Here is a 12414-nt window from a genome sequence, read left to right as displayed (position 1 = left end):
TGAATTTATCTTAGTCTTCGTTCCTTTTCATATTTGACTAATTGCTACATTTAAGTGAGAATTAATTGTATATTCAAAGCTATTTTGAAAAAGTTACCATAACCAATTCATCCCCCCTCTTAGTTAGCTAGTCTTGGGCTTTCAATTGGTATCAGAGCAAAGGTACTCACTTACTTAGACTTCACAATCTAGAGTAAATGGCTAACCAAATGTTTCAATCTCTTGGAGGTCACTCTACCAATCGATCTCCCTTCTTTGATGGAACACATTATAATTATTGGAAGGCTATAATGATGATTTATATTCAATCCATAGATTACAACATTTGAGAAGTGATTGAATATGGGCCGTATAAACCTACTAAGACTATTAAGATAGATGGCCAACCTGACCAAGTCATTCCCAAACCTAGGGAAGAATATGATGAAGAAGATAAGAGAAAATTATCCTTAATGCAAAAGCTAAGAATCTTCTTTATTGTGCATTAGACAAAAATGAATTCAATCGCATTAGCACATGTGACTCCGCATATGANTAAGCATCAATTCACAACTGTTTCAGAATTTAATTGGAAAAATCGAATGATTAAAGAATCTATTCACAACTTCAAATTCTTACAAGTACAATCATAAGATATCAGTGTAATGCATATTTTTATTCCCAAATAAGATGGAACAAACCAATATTTGAAATAGAAACTAGTACATTGGCTTCTGTTGGAGCACACTCTTTTATTATTTCATTTATATTTATAGTGGATAATTGATTTGGAATTATTTTCTGCAAACTACATAATCATCGTGTGTGTTATCTTACTCATTTACTTGCTTTCAATATAAAGATTCAGAAACTTGGATGTTTACTTTGTGATTTCGTACAGCAGCTCTCTTGAAGGACTGGCTTACTCAACTTTGCTCTAAGAGGACTTGAACATAGCAAATCAAAGAAAAATGGGGAACCTCATTTTTTTTCCTTTTTCTTTAGGTGCTACTAGTGGATGACTTATTTACATAGAAACAATTGGTCCAGCATCTTAAGCAATTTATTCCTTCAATTTCATCAAAATGTAGGTCGAAAAGCATGTGTATAAATGTGTGTACGATAGAAACTATAATGTAATGGCTAGCTTATATACAAGATGAACTTCCTGATTTATCATCATAATTCATAATCGAAGTTCCTAAAATTGAGACAGTGCTGAGGTAATAAATGATCAAAATTATTCAATGGATCCATAAAGACTATATTTATCGATCGTTCATTTCTATTTTTATAAATTCTTCTCAAAATATTCTTGATTCTTGAAGTTCTCAAGTAATAATTGTCTGAGATCAAGGTTGCACTATTGTCATGACTTGTAACTTTATAATTTTGTGCTTATTCGAAGCACATGATGATTTATTAAATTTTGTAGTCATTGTGCTATTAAAATGCTTTTGCGCTATTGAAATGCAAACGACATTCATATAGTTACAGTTGATGTAAATACACTCACTCTAATGATGATATATATTTTTTCCTTCTGAAACAGAGTGTTTAAAATCGTTTTAGTATAAAAATGCATTGATTTTAATTACGACATTGAAGTTGTTCTTGAAGCACAAAACGATATAGATGTCATTCCGATACAAAAAAGTGGAGTGAATAATATAACGATATCGAAACCATTCCTGTAATAAAAAACGATTTCTATATCGTTTCAGTATGAAATATACACTGTTTAACTTATTTTGATAACGATATAAAAGTCATTATGACTATTCATAAATGATATACAAGTCGTTCTAGTACAAAAATACACACATTCTAAGAATGACATTGAAGTCATTCCTAAAACTCAAAACGATATAGATGTCCTTTCAATAAAAAAATGCATTGAACAACGTAACGATATTGAAGGCATGACTGGTAGTTGTGGACGGTTGAGTTGTTATTTTTAGTTAGAACGATATAATTATCGTTTTATATGAAAAGAAACGATATCTGTGTCGTTATACTTGTTATTTGAATTGAAATGATTTCAAACTGTTCAAATTTGTACTAAAATGATATGAATGTCATTACTTTATTTGTGATTTTAATACATAATGATATCATTATCATTTCAGTACAAGTTTGATGTCGTTGATGTCGTTGATATTGTTTTAGCTTAAATTATAACTAAAACTACACACACATCGTTTCAGTTAAAATAAAACGATAATTATATCATTTCTAATAAAAATAACGATTCGACCATCCATGATCACCAGATATGCATCTGACATATGTTGGATGATCAAAATAGATAATCAAGTGGGTTCGATCTCACTCAAAGGAAATTATGAGAATATTTTTGTTCTCGTAATTGTAGACCACCTTAACTATTCCAACATAAATTATTTTAGTTCGCTCTTTTTAAGTCTTTTGATTGGTATCAACCCACTTAATGACCTCTTTCGATCGTCTTACGTATGCTGAAGGCATGACGGATGGTTGTGCGGGGTCGAATTGTTATTTTTAGCTAGAACGATATAATTGTCGTTTTATATGAAAAGAAATGATATTTACGTCGTTATACTTGTGATTTGAATTAAAACGATTTCAAACTCATCAAATTTGTGCTAAAACGATATGAATATCGTTACTTTATTTGTGATTTTGATACATAATGATATCATTATCGTTTCAATACAAGTTTGACGACGTTGATATCGTTTTAACTTAAATCATAACTAAAACTACATACATATCGTTTTAATTAAAATAAAATGACAATTATATCATTTATGCTAAAAATAATGATTCGACCGTCCACACCACCAAACATGCATCTAACATATGTATGATAATCAAAATAGATAATCAAGCGGGTTCGATCTCCCTCAAAAGAAACTATGAGAACATTTTTGTTCTTATGATTGTATACCAGCTTTGAGCATTTCGATCGTAAGTATTTTCATTCATCTTTTTAAGTCATTCGAGTAGTATCAATCCACTTAATGACCTTTTTCGATTGTTCTATGTATGCTGAAAGCATAACAGATGGTTGTGAACAGTCGAATCTTTATATTTAGCTAGAACGATATAAATATCTTTTTATATGAAAATAAACGATATCTATGTTGTTATCATTGTGATTTGAATTGGAATGATTTCAAACTCATTAAATTTGTATTATAATGATTTGGATGTTGTTGTATTATTTTATGGGTTTGATACATGACGATACTATTATCGTTTCAGTACAATTTTGATAATATTAATATCGCTTTAGTTTAAATTTTAACTAAAAAGATAAATAAAAAATGATAATTATAAAAACGACGATTCGATCATCCATGGTCACCTGACATAAATTTGTCGTATGTAGGATGATAAAATAAGTCACTAAGTGAGTTCGATCTCATTCAACACAAAAAAAGATAGTATCTACATTTGCTCTTTCTGAGTTGTTCAAGTGCTACCAATCCACTTGATGCCTTCTTTCTATCATCATATGTCGTTCTAATTATTATTTAAACTGTAATTATTTCAAACTCGTTAAATTTGAAAAGAAACGATGCATATGTCGTTCTAGTTATTATTTTGCGCCTAGGAAAAATTTCAAAGTCGTTATTAGAATAAGAGCATTTTACACTAGAATGACATCAACTACTTTATGTATCACCGAAACGAAGTGTATATCGTTACATGAATATGCACGATGTTCACATTATGAACATGTACAATACGTAAACTTGAAAATTATAAAAAGTCACAAAAATATGTAAATTTGAATTACATTTTACATCGTAGTTATAATGTTCTAGTGTAACCACTCCTAAAACGATATGTATGACATTATAGTTACGATTGGATAGGAATGATATCATTGTCGACGAAAATTGAATTGAAACGACATAAACATTGTTTACCTATTCCATAGGTGCGCCTAAACCTATTAAACAGTGTAACAATGTGTATTTGATATCGAAACGACATATACATTGGTTTTTGTATTTCAGGAACGAGTTCAATGTCGTTATACAAATCTTCAAGTAGAGTGTATTGGATGCTGAAACGATATCGAAGTTGTTTTATATTTTAGGAACTATTTCAATGTCGTTGTGCAAATCAGTGAAACAGTGTCAGCAGCTCATTTCCATTCCACATTTTTATTAAGTTGATAAGTTATATTTTACGATTTCCTCAAACTGCAATATCTTGGTGCTGGCTTATTCGAATTGACTTTTTTTCAAGTCGAATAGTTTTTATTAATTACAAGCTTTAAAATGAGTCCAATATCGATATACTACATCGCTTTTTATTAAAATCTAATTATTGGACTCTAAATAAGATATAAATTTAAAAAATATTTTTTTGTCCATTCTTTTTTCAAAATATAACTATAAAATTTATTTTAAAAAATTTTGTGTGTTATAATAGGTGTCTAATGAATAAATGACTCAGTAATTATTTTCGACTAGTTGTTAAGTTGTGGACAATGTTCAAATTTTGGGTGCACCGAAGATCAATTATGAAGAAGAGATGGCTTGAAACTTAAAAAGAAGAGTTCGAATGCTAACGATAAGATATTTTGAAGGGGAAGATTTTTTGAATTTAAAGGAAGATAATGCTGTGAGTGTTAGAGCATAAATGCGTACCCAATGATCAACTTGAAAAAACCCACCAGGTCAATGGTTCAATCGGTGGGTTATTGTTAAATTTTAATTTTAATTAAATTTTATTTTTAAAGTGAAAATGAAACAATTTTTTGAAATGTAATATATATATTTTGCTCACAAAAATCAAAGGATCATCACTTGCCATAATGGTTGTGAAGTTAAAATATTTTCTTGACATCCAAGGTTCAAGTCAAGACTCCAACAAATTTAGAAAAAAACTCCAATTTCTTCTTCATTTTTGTTTTAGGTAAAGAAGTCTTTTGACACTTTAAATAATTAAAGTACCTTTTATTTTTATAATTTTGGTCAAGGCCAATTGAACTAAATGTACATTGAGGGTGGCCTTCCCAACTCATTTCCCCAATAATATTACTACAAAAACACAATAAAAATGAAAATACCATCATGTTCACAAATGGTAGCGTATCGACTGTTAGTAAGAGGGCAGGAGGTCTGATTACAAATCTCGATCACATTATACGGGTTACAACAAAAATCCCAGTTTCAATTCTATCATAATATCATACCAAAAAAAATTAAAACTAAAAAAAAATATTAATCAATATCAGAGCTATTAAAACAAAATTGAACAAAATATGTTTACTTGGCCATGAAACTGCAGTGATTGTGCCTGATAACTTGCCATATAACCTCATCGTGCTGCATCTCGACGGATTATAATGGCATATTGCAAAAATTAAAAAAAATCAACTTTTCATTAACATGGAGTGTGAGGTCAAGTAGGGTTTGCGAGGTTCGAAACTCGCTTAGGAATAAACTTGAGATCAGCAAGTTCAAAATGGCCCACCGTTTGGCTAAAAGCTTAAAGAGGATTTTAGGCTTTAAAATAAGAGTAACGTTATAGTGCAGGAAATCTTCACATAGGATTACACATGCACAAATTAATTGATAGATAACAAGAATAATAATAATAATAAATGCTATCTACAAATTAATGTCATGGTTGGACCTGTTGGAATTCTGTAAAAGAATCCCTATGCTTAGGAAAATTTCCTTCAAATAAAGGGAAATTTAAATGTACTAGTCAACGTTAAATGTGTGTGGCACATTATTAAGAAATATTTTATAAGTATTGTAAAAGTAATATTTGAATACGTGTGAATATTAATTAATTTAAAATTAATACCATAGAATATATACATGATAATGAATGTTAAATTATTTTTTTAATTTCCAATTAAGTGGCATCTATGGACATGAATAATGAAATTTATTTTTGAATAAGAAATTCTAATTAACTTATAATTAGAATTGATAATACTAAAATGTATAAATGAAGATGAATATTATTTAAATAAATGTTAATGTTTATTAATTAATAATGTAAAATGCGTACATTAATGGAGGCACACAGGTTAAATGATTCTGTTAAATGTACATGTATTTCGGTGATAGCTAAATGGTTAAATGAATGAAACCCGTATTGAAAAACGAAAAGTAAGGTATTATTAAAATAATATAATTATAATAATGTTAAAATCGTTCAAAAAATGATTCTCACTTGATGTTCATAAATCAGCTATGAAGTTTATTTGTTCGCATATTTGGTATTAGACTAATAATTAAATATTAAATATCTCAACCCAATCTAATTCCAAACCCTAAAAATCATTTTATTGTATCTCACTCTCCATCCTCTCATTCTCTTCACCTATCTACACCCCGCTTAATTCGACAACAATGACACGCCCACTGTTGAAGACCAACGTCACACACGATGGCGATGATACCAATTAAAAGGGTGGACTTCAACCAAAACTTAAAACTGAAACACGATCTGATGAGTTCTGTGGTGGTTGCTTCGACGAAGAACTTGTGATGGGCGACTACTTCGATGGAGAAATTGAAATTTGCAGTGGTAATTCAAAGACGTAATTGGGTGGTGCCTATCTAATTTTTGTGAAGTTACAATTTATTGAAAGAGGCCGATAGTTAATGTGTTGTTCTCTTTGTGTATCAAAATTAGCACAGATGTTGTCACTAAATTACACCTAATTGATAGTCTCTACTGTAGTAGGTGGAGCACCACTTCACATTATCGGAGATTTTCGCGGTCCTGCACAACGTTGATGCGGCGATAGGTCATAGATATTTTTGGTTGGCTTTTTTTATTGTTTTGTTTGTTGATGATTTGCTTGGCTGTTAGTGGTTGTGGTGGAATATTATAGTGGTGGTTATTGGTGGCTGGAGATTTGATAAAGATGATTGTTGTGATTTTTGGTGGTAGTTGATTGGATTTGGTGATGGCGATTTTGTTGGTGTTGATGTTGTGGTAGTGATGGGGATGACAAGGTGAGGGTGGTCCAAGTGGGCATGGTGGCATGACTGTGGTGATACTGTTGGTGGTGATGATATGTGTTGACGTTGAAATTTGCAAGGCTAATTTCGAGCCAACTTTAAGAAAATGGGCGATCTATTGCTAAATCAGATCATGAAATATATAGAGAAGAAGTGATCGGATTATGATCTTTTTTCTTGTTCGTCTCCTTTACAAAACTTCTACTCCATTATTTCTACATGACTACATGACTTTAACCGAAATTACATCAAATCAGTCAAATCAACTATAGTGTCGAACTCGAAACTCGGGTCACCGAATTTTCCTGTATTGGTCGACGAGGTCGGCGGCCATATTCAATGTTTTCTCCAAGTAATGATGACTTGCAAGAGACTTGAGATTTTGGGCTTTAGATTGGTGGTTTTGGGTGGTGGTGATGTCACTCCTCACAAGTGTATTGATTTGAGAAGTTGGTGTGACAATGGATAATCATGATGTTTTTAGAGGTTACGACGGGTCGAATCCGAGCTGCGAAAGATCCGAACTCGCACCTGATAGAGATGGGCCCCAGGATAAATCTCATGAGATCGGAGTTCGGTGGTCAACAATTATTGCCCAGGTCACTTCTGTTGTAAGGGAGGGGCTAACCTCCTCAGTCGGTTCTTTTTCCAAGGAATGTAATTATTGTAGTGCCAAGTGTCATTGTTTCAGCAGGGATGAGTTGTACAACACTTATGGTTACTTCCTTGGGAAGCTTTTGGGCCATTGATTTTTCCCCTCCATTTTTCAATAGGTGGCCCAGATCTAAGACCTTTGGCCTTCCTCTCCCTTTTTAATTTCCCATCTGCCATTTTATTTTTTTATTTCATGCTGTGAATTTTCTCTCTGGGGCAGTTGGCAATCTTATAGATACGTCTTTCCACCTTCGCTTAGTGAGGTTGCCTTTCGAGTTCCCAGGTATTCTTTCGCCTTCCTCCCTTCATCGTTCCTATTTGCATTTTCTTATAAGTTCGGACGAGTCTAGGGTACATTCCTGGGGGAACCGATAGGAAGAGTCCGACCATCCATCTTCTAGTTCGTCGTCTGCCTGTAGGGAAATTTTTACTCCTATTCCTATCTCAGTTGCTAACCCGGTTAACATAGCTCGTCCTAGGGAAATGGAGCGGGAAAGGGAGAGCTTGGGAGTTGAAGAGGTAGGGTCTCACAGGGGTAGTGAGGGAAATGACTTAGAAAAGTGGGGAGCCAGTTCTTACAAGTCAATTGTAACGGGGGATATGCTAGCGAGTTGGCGTGGCAGGTACGGTGTGCCTAGCTCGATGATAATGATTATTCTCGAACTTTCCGACCGAGTCGATTGGCCACCCTTAGGATGTGTAACTTTGAATTCGCCCATTTTACAAGCCGACCTTAGACTTCCCATCCCAAAGGTTATCCGCAAATTCCTTTCCTTCTGGGATATAGCTCCGACCCAGCTATGCCCTAATGGGTGCCGAACTTTGATTGCTACCCTGATTTTATGGGACCAGTTAGAGAATCCTGAACTTAGTGTCGAGCAGTTCAATTCCTTATTTACTTTCAAAAAGGATGGGAGGAGCTCTGGCTGGTGGTATACTAGTGTTAGGCCGAGGACCGACGGTTCCCTAGTGCTGGACACTCCTTCCTCAATTAAGAAGTGAAAAGAGGAATTCTTCTACATGTCGGAGGATTAGGAGTTCCACCCTTCCGAGATGGATAGGGAGGATGTTGTCCCCAAATTCTACCATGCTTTATGTAAGCAACACTTAAGTTCCCTAGTGCTGGACACTCCTTCCTCAATTAAGAAGTGAAAAGAGGAATTCTTCTACATGTCGGAGGATTAGGAGTTCCACCCTTCCGAGATGGATAGGGAGGATGTTGTCCCCAAATTCTACCATGCTTTATGTAAGCAACACTTACTTAGATACTTAAGTCCTAGCTGACATTAAAGTGATGCTAACCACCCGTGTTCTTGCTTTGCAAATTACAAGAAGGCCATCTTGACCAAGGATATGCAGAGGTTTGCTAAGGCTATAAGGGCTCTTCCCAAAAGGCAGAGGTCGTGCAAATACGTGATTTTCGACTCAAATTTATTCAAGGCGGGCTTGATCCAAACAATTACTTTAGACTAAACCTCAGTGTGCCCATCAGCATCAACCCCGGCTAGCCCAGGTAAAAGCATCGCACTACCTTCCTAAGCCCACGTGATTTTCAACACTACCATCAACTTATATGTCTCTCTCTCTTTTTTTTTAGTTTGCGGTCTGAAAATGTTGGGGTACAAGGTGGCCAAGGAGGTAGCGGCAGTAGCAGCGAAGGGAAAAAGGCCTAAGGCCTCAGTTCGGCTAAACCTCAGTGTGCCCATCAGCATCAACCCCGGCTAGCCCAGGTAAAAGCATCGCACTACCTTCCTAAGCCCACGTGATTTTCAACACTACCATCAACTTATATGTCTCTCTCTCTTTTTTTTTAGTTTACGGTCTGAAAATGTTGGGGTACAAGGTGGCCAAGGAGGTAGCGGCAGTAGCAGCGAAGGGAAAAAGGCCTAAGGCCTCAGTTCGGATAGAGAGTTGATCTAAAGAAACTGAGGAAGAGGTCCTACCGTTGAAGAGGACCCGATCTGATACTTCGACTGCACCATCCATCCTGAAGGACGCTCCCCCTGTCCCGCACCGAGTTCTGCCCAGGAAGTCTCTTCTTCTCTACCATCTCCCATTCCGGAGGCTGTCTCCACTCTACCGTCGTCGAAACTCGAGGTGCCAGTCTCTGTTGCTCTTTCTATTACAGTTGAAAGCTCTTTTCGATCTGAGGAGAGATGTCCCAATCTGCAGAGATCGAGTTTGGATGGGTTACTGGGTTGCAGGCCTGAGATACTGTTGGATTTTTTATGGGCTCTCTCCCCTTCCAGGAAGACCACGGCTGCTGGCTCCTCCATTGCGCAACTCTGCCAATCTTCTGACTAGGAGTTGGAATGAGAGGGAGCAAAGTTTTTGGCTGAGATGTCGCTTGGAGAGGGGATCATTACTGCTCAGCTCTATAGCCACCGGTCCATTTTGTGCACGATGGTCGTGGCTGACAAGGTACCTATATCCGGGCTCTCATACTTTGAATTTCACCGATTTATGAAATGTCTCGAGTCCTACTGACTTCTTTAATTTTTGGTTAGCTAAAGTCAAGCTTGAAAAAATGATGGAAGCCAAGGACTAAGCTCTGAACCTCTACCAAGGTATGGACAGGGAGAGAGCTCAGTTTGTTGCTCGAAAGAAGGAATATGAGGATAAATTGATCAGGATGGGGGAAGAGCTTAACTCTAGACTAGATGTGGAGGAGAGGCTGTAGAAGGAGATCAAGGTTCTGAAGATTTGGGGTAAAAAAGCCGGCCAGGGGGCTGAGGTGGAAAAAAAGAAGGCGGAGGAGGAGAGAGCTCACGTAAAGAAGTTGCGAGCTGTGGTGGCCGTGGAGTGTTCTCATACAAGGGAGGCTATGAAGAAAGTAAAAGAGGCCAATATGAGGACTATGAAGGCAATGAAAAGGGCGGAAGAGACACAGGTTAAGGCCATCAAGGCTGTGGAAATTTGGAGAGAATCTCCAGAGTTTGATGCCCAAGCCCAAGATGCCTACGTAGTGGCCTTGAAGGAGCTGATAAAACATATTCGGAGGGAGAGGCCGGACTTTGATGCCGCTTTCTTGGATGAGGCGCTGGGAGAGCAGAGAGAAGAGCTACGAAGATTATCTGTTGCTGCAGGAGTTCGAATACCAAGATGTTAAGGGTAGCACCCCAGTTCCCCAAGATCCTCTTTCCCCTGGTCCCTTTTAGGATAATTTCTTTTTAATATTTTGGAGACACTGTTTGGTGTTTTGAGATGTTGCTTTGACTACTTGTTATTACACCGTGATCTCTTTTTGATATATTTTGTGATGAATTGTCTAGAATGGATGGGTCTTCCTGTTTTACATGGTTTCTTTGACAGGGATCTCATTTTAATTATGGCAATATTTCATGAACTTAGGTGGATATACATAACTACCGCCTTGCTTATGACCTTAAGATCAGCCTACGCACGTGACCTATAGGATTTCTTAGGAGAGATTGTGTCTAAGTGTTGCAGCACATTAGCTCGGCCTGCGTATGGGCAGGTCTTTAGAGATTTCCTTAGGAGAAATTTCGCCTAAGTATTGCAACATAAACAATCTTAGCTCGACTTGCATATGAAGTAGGTTTTTGGAGAATTTCTAGGAGAAATTTCGTCTAAGTGTTGCAGCACATACAACCTTAGCTCGGCCTAGTACGGGGCAGATCTTTGAAGAATTCCTTAGGAAGAATTTTGTCTAAGTGTTGCAGCACATACAACCTTAGCTCTGCTTGTATATGAAGCATGGCTTTGTAAAATTTTGACCAGATGCTGAATTGAATGTTCAAAATAAGGAGTCCTTTTTATTGATATGGTTAGCATTACAAGGGAGTTCGCATGTCAAGGACTCTTCACATTCACTGGTGATATTGCCTAAGGTGTTTGGCATTCCAGAGATGGGATAGAGGTCTACCCCTATGTCTTTCAGTTTGTATGCCCCTCTTGGTAGGATCTTTGTTACCAGATAGGGACCCTCCCAGTTCGGTCCTAGGCATCCGCTGCCAACCTCCCTTATGGCGAGAAACACCTTTCGTAGGGCTAGGGATCTTGTTGAACTATGGTTGACTTTTCATTTTGATTATAACAAACAAATTTTATTTAACAATTGTATTTGAGTGATTATAGAAATTTATGACAAGCGTGGACAAAAGGATGCGTTCGGAGCTCTCGCAAAATTGGACAAAGTAGAAACCAAGCTACACATCAAGATAATGAGCACTTCATCAAGTCAAACAAAGAAGAAAATAGATTTAGACACCTTGATTTCAAATGTTAAGGTAAAACACTTTAGTATTTGACATATACATCATTTGAAGCTCAAGGAACGTTTCTTCGCACAACAAACACGATTTTTGTATAAAGAAAAGCATGAACCTATTATATACTTTAAGAAATGGCATATAAGTCATCTTCTCTTGTTGTATTCAACTTCAATTATATCATTTATTACAAGAGAAGTCTTCACTCGTATACTCCTCATTTTTCAAACTTGTGGGTCGAATTGAAGTCCCGAAAATTTCAACATTGTAAAGGAACGGTGCTCATTGCTTGTAAGTCATCGAAAGGGTTGTAAGAAGGTTGGATTGCAACATAAGTCAATCAATATAGTGAAAAAGGCCTTACTCGTGACGGAGAGCTTGGTAACGAGGGACGTAGATCATTACATTGGATCGAACCTCCATATCATATCGTTTGACTTCTCTTCCCTTCTACTTATTCTTGTTTTTATTTAATACTTATGAATTTATCTTAGTCTTCGTTCCTTTTCATATTTGACTAATTGCTACATTTAAGTGAGAATTAATTGTATATTCAAAGCTAT

The 12414-nt window shown here is 36.0% G+C and overlaps 1 pseudogene; it reads right to left on the bottom strand.

Annotated features, from left to right (window-relative positions):
* Nucleotides 1-5312, bottom strand: part of LOC111385046 — an 8413-nt pseudogene extending 3101 nt beyond the window's left edge.
* Between the last annotated feature and the right edge of the window lie 7102 nt (nucleotides 5313-12414).

Source organism: Olea europaea, unplaced genomic scaffold (assembly GCF_002742605.1).
Source record: "Olea europaea var. sylvestris unplaced genomic scaffold, O_europaea_v1 scaffold3074, whole genome shotgun sequence".
In the NCBI taxonomy this organism is placed as follows: Eukaryota; Viridiplantae; Streptophyta; class Magnoliopsida; order Lamiales; family Oleaceae; genus Olea; species Olea europaea.
The sequence above is the reverse complement of the archived record's forward strand: the minus strand, read 5'-3'. Positions and strand labels throughout refer to the sequence as shown.